Source organism: Wyeomyia smithii, chromosome 3 (assembly GCF_029784165.1).
Source record: "Wyeomyia smithii strain HCP4-BCI-WySm-NY-G18 chromosome 3, ASM2978416v1, whole genome shotgun sequence".
In the NCBI taxonomy this organism is placed as follows: Eukaryota; Metazoa; Arthropoda; class Insecta; order Diptera; family Culicidae; genus Wyeomyia; species Wyeomyia smithii.
The window spans coordinates 95,534,291-95,544,645 of record NC_073696.1 but is presented as its reverse complement, the minus strand read 5'-3'; positions in this window follow the sequence as shown (position 1 = coordinate 95,544,645).

Here is a 10,355-nt window from a genome sequence, read left to right as displayed (position 1 = left end):
TTTGGTCCGACAATCGGGTTTTTGCGTTACGTAATTTATGATGTTAGAAGTTATCCATTGACAACCATTTTCTATCTCTCGTCATTATTTAGGGATCATTCATATAATACATAACGCACTCAGGGGTGGGGGGTATTCAGCGAAGCGTTACCCTGCGTGTGGCAAACATGTAAAATTGCGTTACGTGGGGGTGGGCGGGTATTGAAAATTGCCGAGTTCTGCGTTATGTAATATTTGAATGGTTCCTTAAGAGTTCCTAAGAGGTTTGAAGATACTTCAAACCTTTTCAAATGTTAGTCCAGATAAAAGTTGCAAAGTTGCTTAGGGGCCATCCACATACCACGTGGACAGATTTTTGACGATTTTAAACCAACCCCCCACCCCCCTCGTAGACAAATGCCCTAATAAATTCTTATTTTTTGTAAGGACCGTGGACATTACACAATCCCCCCCCCCAAGCTGTCCACGTGGTATGTGTATGGTCCCTTAGTTTAATAAGACCTACACACCCACAAAGTTTCATTGCGTTCTGCTATGGTGTGCAAAGAAAATTGTACCCAACAAGAGAACAGTTAAAGAGGTCGTTTATAAGACACGACCGCAGAATTAACGTAGAATACGACAGCCTGTCTTATGTCAATGTATTTCTTGGAATAGGTTTGGGAATATACTCAATTGGGGTTAATTAATTTAATGGTCTCTCTGCTCCAGATGACGTTTACTTCTATAGCCGGTACCGGTAACGACAATGAACAACAGCAGAAGTTATGTGCAGCTATGCGGTTTCACTTGCTGCCGTATTCAAAACAAGAATGAAATTGAATTGTTTTGAGGCTGTCTTTTGTATCAAGTTGCACTGAGATACCTTAATTCGGGCAGTGGCTACGAAGAGATTATAGACGAGGGCCAATAGTGCATTCCCCATCTATAGTATAACAGTTCAAATAACAAAGTGGCTTCTCAAACCAACTGGCGGTGCTAGTCCCTTCCAGTTTCGGGTTGTATTCACCCAACGATATCTGAATTGGATTACCGCTGGTGAGGTCCAACTCAGATCGAAGAGAAGCCGAACTGAAAGAGGTAGGAACCACCGTCGCTGTTACCCGCTGCTGCTCCACGCCGCCTTTGCCCACTGCACTGCCATCACTGCTTCTGTCCGGTGCTGCTGCCCGCTGCTAGTAAACTGATTTGCTTGAGGAGAAACAGTCTCTTATATATCCCAAAGAGTGCATTCCCGGCTAACTAAGTACTCCATTCTGTCGTCCTTTTTAGGGAAAGGCAGCAAGCGACCAACCAAAAGTCGACATTTGCGTTTCGACAATGCTCAACAATTTTCAATAGTACAATAGTTCGAACAATCAGATTATAATTTTCTGCATTTGGACGGGTGCTTAAATGATTTTGCAATCGATTGCTGCAAAAATGACAGAAATCGGTTGAAAACTGACTGAGTTTAAAACATTTGAAATTGGACAATTTTCGTGACGCTCTCTATGTTTTCGGTTTTGAAATTGGATCCCTGTATTGAAGTTGGGTCCCTGTATATGTTGCCGTAAGACGTATTCTACGTCAAAAAACTGCCAAAAACAACATCCATATTTAATTAATTCATATTGCGATGGTTCTTCGACAGATTTTCAACCTTTAAGTACTAATGAACTCGGAATGAATTCTAGTTTATTGGAAACATATAAACCTTAAAGAAACAAGAAGTCAGAAAAATTGCTACGCGTTGTAAGAGAATTTTTTCAATTAAACGTTTTTTTTGGAGAGAAAGCAGTTTAAAACCGTTTGTGCTCGACAAAAAGTATCTTTACACGTCCAACGGAGTTGTCGGGTACTTACAAATTTAAATTCTTATATGTTTTACAGTTTTCCTCCAATTTCGATATTTTTAGCACCAAAAGATTCATAAGCTCATCTATTTTCAAATAAGCGTTAGAGGCGCTTCGAAGGAATCACAGCGTTAGAAACTCATCTTCGAGAGTCGCCTCATTCAAAATCGACGATACTGAGAGATTCGCGCAGAAACACTGAGAGAATGAAGCGATTCAACCGTCAGCCTGAATTCTAAATTTTACGCTTGGCATTGCTTGATCAATGTTTATGTCCGGTTTTATTTCGGAACGAACTGGAACATAGTTGTCCGGGCCAGCTAAAGGACTGGGTTGTGCTTCCGAGGTGTGGAAAAGTTCGGCCAAAATAAATTGAACTGAACATAAACATGAATCACAAGAAGCACACTGCAGGGACTTTGGATACTGGCTGAAAATTTATATTTGAAAAAACTAGTCTTGTGTGTCATTTTTTGGACACGATTTGTTCAATCCAAGAAATCAAAAAGGGGAAAATAAAAACTTCTGGAAAATCTGGCCAAATTTTGCAGCAAAACTTGTTTTGCATTTTTATCGTTCATTAAAATGACACATTTTAAAAAAACTGACATTTTCACTCTCAGACGCTGGACCGGACATACCAAAGAAAGTATGCGGATCGTCAATTTCAACATCACCGCGAATCAGGCGGGCTCACCAAAAGATTGAATAATGTAATTTTTTTGGCATACGAGCTCGACCGTTTTGATTGTTCGGACTTAAACAAGGTTCTTTTGAGAATTAATGAACTACTATTAACAAAAAAAAAATTGGTTGATATCCGTAAGAAAACTGGAAACTATTAAATAATGCTTAAAAGCAAAGCAAAGCAAAGCCTTGGTGCTACATTCCGTATCGGAACTCGACCTACTGTTTATTATACACAGACTTCGCAGCCAACTGTTAAGTGTACGGGACAATTGCGCGGCTAGCGCTACGATCCCACTGACACTAACAGTCTCTCCCGAGCCGAGACTCGAACCTACGACGACTGGCTTGTTAGGCCAGCATCGTACCTCGAGACCAGCTGGGCCATATTAAATAATGCTTATTGCTTATATTTAAGATTTTTCTTTTGTTTTTTTTTTGCCTAGTATCAATCAAATGTATGAGAAAATTGCGTGGTGGGGCAATGCAAACGCGTGGGGGGGGCTAAGCCCCCCTAGCCCCCCGGTAGCTACGGGCCTGCTGCTATAGACAGGTCTGAAAATTTCAGCGCTTTTGCTTGACAGTGAAAAACATCCACCATAAACGTCAGTACTACCAAACCCGAACCCGACCCGTACCCGACAGATTTAAAAATTTTCAAACCCGAACCCGACGGGTACGGGTCGGGTCCGGGCTTCGGGTTTTAAATCATCTTTACTGTACAGTAACATTACACGACTAGTGATGGGTAAGAAAAATGCTGCCACAAAAGAAAATTTAGCGTTTCATTGTGATAACGACAGCAAGCGTCACGTTGATTACGTCATTTTCGTTTTACCAAAGAAACATTGAATATCATTCGGTAGGATTTTCCAAAGATTTTATTGCGTGACCGTAAACGATGCGCGTGAATTATTTCATCGGAGTGTGACAGCTCGTTCAAAGGATGAAATTGTAGTATGTTTGAAAGGGCGGTGCGTTCACTGGAAAAGATAATTGAAAAAGGTTGGCTGTAATTTTCACAAAATTCCGGTAGTGAAAATGATATTTATCAGCTCTAGCAATAACGGCAGTCGATAGGAAAGCAGTAGCTTTCATGGTAAATGGTGACCAGAAAAAAAATCTGAAACCAGGAAGACCCAGTTCTGTCTAGACACAGAAAGATGCTTTCACTATCACACTGATGAGACACTGATCGGAAAGTACGATAGATTGATTAAAGGTATGAATAATAACGGACTATCTTCGGGAAGACTTGCTCTCGGTAAAGAAAATTTCACAACACCAGATGATCTACTATTCACTGCTCGCGATGGCCAAGATTGAGCGGAGTTCAAGAAAGAACTGACCGGTGTGACGTACCTACGAGGCAATATGTGCTGACTTTGCATGTCCTTTCTTTTAGGCAAGCCATGGTAGCCGAGATAAGTTAGTTGTGCCACCGTCGTATGGGTCATGCAAGTCAACTAGCACTGAGTATACTTGAGAAACACTAGACGACCCTTGGTTTTGTAAGGAAGCTGGATTCGATTGGATTCAGCGATCAATGCAAAGCCGTTTGAGAGTGTTAGAGAATTACTTATCGTATCGTTCACGATTGGACGCAAAGTAGGTGGCATCCATAATAACACAATAATAGCAAGGAAAATTCTTTGAAGCTGGTTGGTTCAAGGCATCGGCCGAAAGTTCTGATTCCCCAAATCGGTTTGACCCGGACGAACTCGAGTTGATGCATAAAATGACATGGGTATGAAGAAGCTTCATTTGACATTTCTAAGGCTACTGAAACTTATCCGATTAAAGCAAGCGGAGCTCTGTTTTGGAGCATTAGGTAAAGCACTCCGTTTCGCAATTTGACCATCTGTTTATTCGATACAAACTTCGCAGCCAACTTTATTAGGGTACAGGACAATTGCGGGGCTAGCGCCACGCCATCCACCTTACATTAACAGTTTCTTCCGAGCCGGGTTTGAACTTACAACGACTGACTTGTTAGGTCAGTAACCAAACTCGGGACCTACTGGCAGGCACTTTGGCGCATTAGGACACTCACGGTTCAATTTTTTAATTGGGGAGGGGAATTGCTGTGATGTGATGTACTTCTCCTGGGGGGGGGGTCGTCAATGTGTGACAATGGGGGGGTAGGGGGTAGGGGTAGTAAAATCTGATCAATTTTCGCATGACGTACGTAATGGATGTCGCCGTGGGCACAACTAAGTAGACTTTCAGAAATCGACAAGCGCTCATGGAGAGAAATTTCAGTCATTACCAATCAAGACGTGCAATCATTAGAATCTTTTTTTCGATAAACTGTTTCTCATTCGTTTACGTATGCCTGAGTATTTTTCCGTCCAAGTCCAAGTCCGATATTATCTTACAATTTTTTACTCTCTCTAAAATTTTGAGAAATAGAAGTCTAAAAGAGATAGTCAACTAAATTGTTATTTAGATTCGAGTTTTTTTTTAATGTTTCGCTCACTCTTTTGACGCTTTTTGGATGATTGACGATCAGGCGACCACCTGATTCGCTCTCGCGTTAATCCGCCCCTGCTAATAGAGCTTTAAAACTGAATTAACAGAGCAGTTCCCCAGAAGTGTTATTTCTGAGCTGCGTTTCTTAATTAGTCCTGTGACGCAACGGAATCTGTCATCACCTTCAAAGGTAACAAAGCACTGGAAAGAAAAATAACTAGCAGCTCTAGTAAAATGAATCAAATCGCGAATTAAGTGCTTCTCCCGAGCGTCTGTTAATGAAGATGGTGCGGCTCAAAACAGCGTCTGTTTTCCATGTTAGAGGCGGCTGATCAACGTCCTGGTGCAAGCGTGGGAGTCTAAACAGGGCTGTCACCATGGTCCTCCAGCGAGACAAAAAATCGTAAAAATCGAGCTAATAATATAAATACGGAACAATCGGCAAAGATCCACGCAACGAAAACGGACTAATGTATGGAAACTTGGATCATGGAATTGTAAAGTTCCTTAGTTTTGTGTAAGTACCTGTATTCTTTCCGCAAGGTAGTCGGAATGTGTCGGGATAAATATGGGGGAATCTTGAAGGGTTAACCTGAGGTGATCAACAGGTGGGAACAGCATTAGAATGAACACCTGAAAAGGGCAGAGACAGGGAACCAAGATGCCAGAAGGAACGACTTTATCAGCACAGTGGGCGAGGAAGACATAGCGCCTCCTAACTAATCAGTGAAGTTAAGGATGCTATCAAGCAGCTCAAGAACAACAAATCAACTGGAAAAGATGGTATCGAATATCAAATTCTTACGCACAACCTTTTCATCGATTTCAAGGCCGCTTACGATACTATCGACTGTGTAGAGCTCTAAAAATGGTTTCCCTGTAAAACTTACAAGACTGATCATCGTCACGATGGATGGTATGCAGTGCTGTGTGAAGATTTCGGGTGCGTTATCAAGTCCCTTTGGAACTCGCAAGAGACTTAAACAAGCCGACGGTCTTTCATGCCTTCTGTTAAATATTTCGCTTGAAGGTATCATTAAAGGTACAGCCGATCTTCAATAAATTCATCCAGTTCCAGGCGGTTGCTGGAGCAGAAAAGGTTGGCAGGTGGCAGACAAATTTGTGTACCTCGGATCATTGGTCACGTAAGACAACAACTGTAGCAGAGAATCCGCAAACGTATCGTAGATGGAAGTCGTGCCTACTACGGACTCCATAAGACTTGAGGTCTGGTAAACTTCGCACCCATGCCAAGTACACCATGTACATGACGCTTGTAAGACCGGTAAGTCCTCTACGGGCACGAAACATGGACAATGCTCGAGGAGGACTTGCAAATGGGAGGAGTATGTGAGAAAAGGCGAATAGAGGCCAAGAAAGAATCACAAGCTGGTACAACTTTACGGCGCGAGCCCAACATCCAGAAAGTCGCACAAGCTGGAAAGGTACAATAGGTGAGGCATATTGTAGGAATGCCGAACAACAATCCCGGAAAAATAGTGTTCGTTTCGAATCCGGCATGTTAAAGACGTAGAGGCGCGCGATGAGCTAAGTGGTTGAACCAAGTGGAGCAAGATCTTGAAAATGTGGGACGCCCAAAAACCTGGAGACAAGCTGCCATGAACCGAGTTTGTTTGGTTCAAATTTTTGGTGAGTGTTTATGAGAATTCTATCGTGCTAGGCACTTCTTAAAAAATTATAAGCGCTGCCAACTTACCTTGTAATTCGTACATAAGCGGCAGATTTTTACCAATTTTTACCCCCCACCCCTCCCCCTCCGTTGACAACTGGCCATATAAATTCTAAAAAAATTATATGGACCGTGGACATTTGGCAGATCTCCCCCAAAGCTGTCTACGTGGAATGTGGATGGCCCCTAAGCAAGATCGGAAGAAAGAACAAGTTATCAATCCTGGAATTTCAAACAAACAATAATTCTTTTTCTACCTACTATGTACAGAGGGTTATTTCAGCTAAGCAATTGGATTAAAAAAGTAGGAGGTTGTATCCAAGACACGACCGCATAACTGACGTAGAACTACACATACTATTAACAAATGCATTGTTGTAGGTGTTTCATTAATGAGTCAAAGTCTACTAATGCTTGCTTTATGCTGCCTCAACAGTGGGGTAATAAAGACACTGAAAACATGAGCTGTAAAAGCTGTTCCACATTCTGTAAATTAGACGGCTGCTACAGATTTAAATTGCTACTATCCAGCACAGATTGCTCGCTTGAGTTGTCAAAAAATTATTAACCTTCAAATATTTGTTTATTTGCCTTGGAAAAGCATTTTTCTGCTCAAAATTGGATTTGCTGATGGCAACGGCAGTCTGACGACACACGTTGAGAAGCGAGAAGAACCGCGCTGCTCCTGAGATATGGTGACCAACCACAGGGCAAGTGCTTAATTTGAAGGCAGCCACAGGCGCGACCCGTTGCTATGGTCTGTTACTGCAACTGCTGAGTGCCGATATCTGCTGCTACTGCTGTCAACGTTGTGGACGGTCCATCCAGTTCACCTTCCGACTAATGAATGTAGCTAGTTTTCCCAGAAACACTCTTTTATAGCCGAAGGGTGCTACGTAATAGGCCACGCCTTTCTGTTTAGTTGTCCAATTCTCTAATATATTTTAGACGAATTATTCCACAATTCGCATTCGATATTTGTTTCCAGCGAATAAACACCGATGGTGCTCTCACACACGCAACGGTTTTAACCCGTATCTTATTGCGGTTTGTAGCATCAAGCGATTTCGTTTGCTCGCTGTTGCGTGTTGCATCATGTTGCAACTTGGCAGCTGGGAGACGACGAAATTCTGTTAATGCTGATTGATTGAATCGACTTCATGTTAGCTCTGAATAGTCGAACTAACTGTCTTTGTGAATGCGTTCTAACAGGGCAGTTTGTTATTCGAAGTCGGTCATGCTGATCGCAGCCTTTGCGCTGCCCCTACAGTGGAGGGTTTACTAAATAAAGTAAAAATTAGACAACTACAACAGAATTTGATTGCATCCCGCACAGAATGTCTGCTTGTGTTAATGTCAGAAAATTATTAACCTTCAATTATTTGTTTATTTGCCTTGAAAAAAGCATTTTGCGGTTCAAAATCGTTTGCTGATCACAATCTTCGAGCTGCCCTAACAGTGGGGGAATTAAGATACACGGACAACATGCACTGTGGAAGCTATTTCACATTCAGTAAATTAGACGGGTGCGACAGATTTAAATTGCTAGAATGCAACACAGAATGCTTGTTTGCGTTGACAAAAATTATTAACTTTCAATGACTTTTTTATTTGCCTTGAAAAAGGCATTTTGATTTCCGAAATTGAAATTCCTGATGGCAATCTTCATGTTGCCCCAACAGTGGGGGAATAATGGTAGTCTGGCGACATACACTAGGGATGGGCGAACGGCTCACGAGCCGTTCATAAGAACCGGTTCTTAAAAAAAAGCGAAAGAACGAACGGCTCACGAAAAAGAACCACGGTTCTTTGAGCGCACCAAAACTGCTTGGTTCGCGCGAACCCTAAATTTACCGAGACAACACGAATTGCCAACGCTAGTGAATCATTTTGAACCAAGAGCCGTTCATATGAGTCGGTTCAGAGCCGCACTTGCAAAAGAGCCGTTTCGCCCACCCCTAACACACACTGAGAAGAACCGCGCTGCTTCTGAGACGTGGTGAGTGACCAACCACAGGGCAAGTGTTTAATTTGAAGGCAGCCACAGGCGCGACCCGCTGCTTTGGTCTGTTACTGCTCAACTGCTGAGTGCTGATATCTACTGCTACTGCTGTCAACGTTGTGGACGGTCCATCCAGTTCACCTTCCGACTAATGAATGTAGCTAGTTTTCCCAGAAACACTCTTTTATAGCCGAAGGGTGCTACGTAATAGGCCACACCTTTCTGTTCAGTTGTCTAATTCACTTATATTCTTTAGACGATTTATTCCACAATTCGCATTTGATATTTGTTTCCAGCGAATAAACACCGATGGTGCTCTCACACACGCAACGGTTTTAACCCGTATTTTATTGCGGTTTGTAACATCAAGCGATTTCGTTTGCTCGTTGTTGCGTGTTGCATCATGTTGCAACTTGGCAGTTGAGAGACGACGCAATTCTGTTCATGCTCTACTCTATCTACTTTATATCAGTACTGCATATTCGAACTAACTGCCTTTGTGAATGCGTTCTAACAGGGCAGTTTGATATTTAAAATCGGTTATGTTGATCGCCGCCTTTGTGCTGTCCCAACAGTGGGTGTATTAACTAAATAAACTACAACAGAATTTGATTGATAGGATCCCGCGAAGAATGTTTGCTTGTGTTGATGTAGGAAATTTTCACCCTTCAATTACTTGTTTATTTGCCTTGAAAAAAGGCATTTTGCTGTTCAAAATCGGTTGCTGATCGCAATCTTTGTGCTCCAACAGTGGGGGAGTTAGGATACACGGACAACATGCACTGTGGAAGCTATTTCACCTTCTGTAAATTAGACGGCCGCGACAGATGTAACTGCTAGAATCCATACAAAATGCTTGCTCACGTTGTCAAAAATTATTAACTTTCAATGACTTGTTTATTTGCCTTGAAAAAAGGCATTTTGCTGTTCAAAATTGGATTTGGTGATGACGATCTTCATGCTGCCCTAACACGGGGGAATAATGGCAGTCTGGCGAGGCATGCTGAGAAGAACCGCGCTGCTTCTGAGACGTGGTGACCAACCACAGGGCTAGTGCTGCTGCTAAGGAAGGACGACTGCTGTTGACAACGTGGACAACGTCGCTGTCCAGAACAATTATGAGCGGCTTCGGCTGAAACAGGCTCTTATATAGGACAAATAGCATGTTTGCAATTGCAAGGTATATGATTCTGTCGACCGTGCTTGGGAAACAATCATATAACGACCAATCAGAGGACGTAATTTTCTTTTAAGCAAGGCTTGACAATTATCAATAGTACAATAGTTTGCATAATCAATCAACAATTTTCTACATTTGGGTGTATAATTTTCCAAACAATTGCTGCAAAAATGAAGGAAATCGGTTGTAAACAAACCGATTTATAAGCATTCAAAAAGGGACATATTTCGTCCCCTTTTCGGTAATAGTTTTCCTATTTACATCCCTATGTGGTAGGCTAAAGAAAAACGTAGTTCTACGTCAAAAAATCAATGCAATTTGTGGTCATTTGAATGTTCTTACTAAACCCAATGTTCTCTATTGTCGAAGATCATGCACAATGCACCGAAAGATAGCATTTTCGACCCTGAAACAGTGTTTGTCCATCTGCGCATGCCCCATGCTGGATAACCTGGAAAAATATTACATCGATCTGTGGGCCTGTTTTAT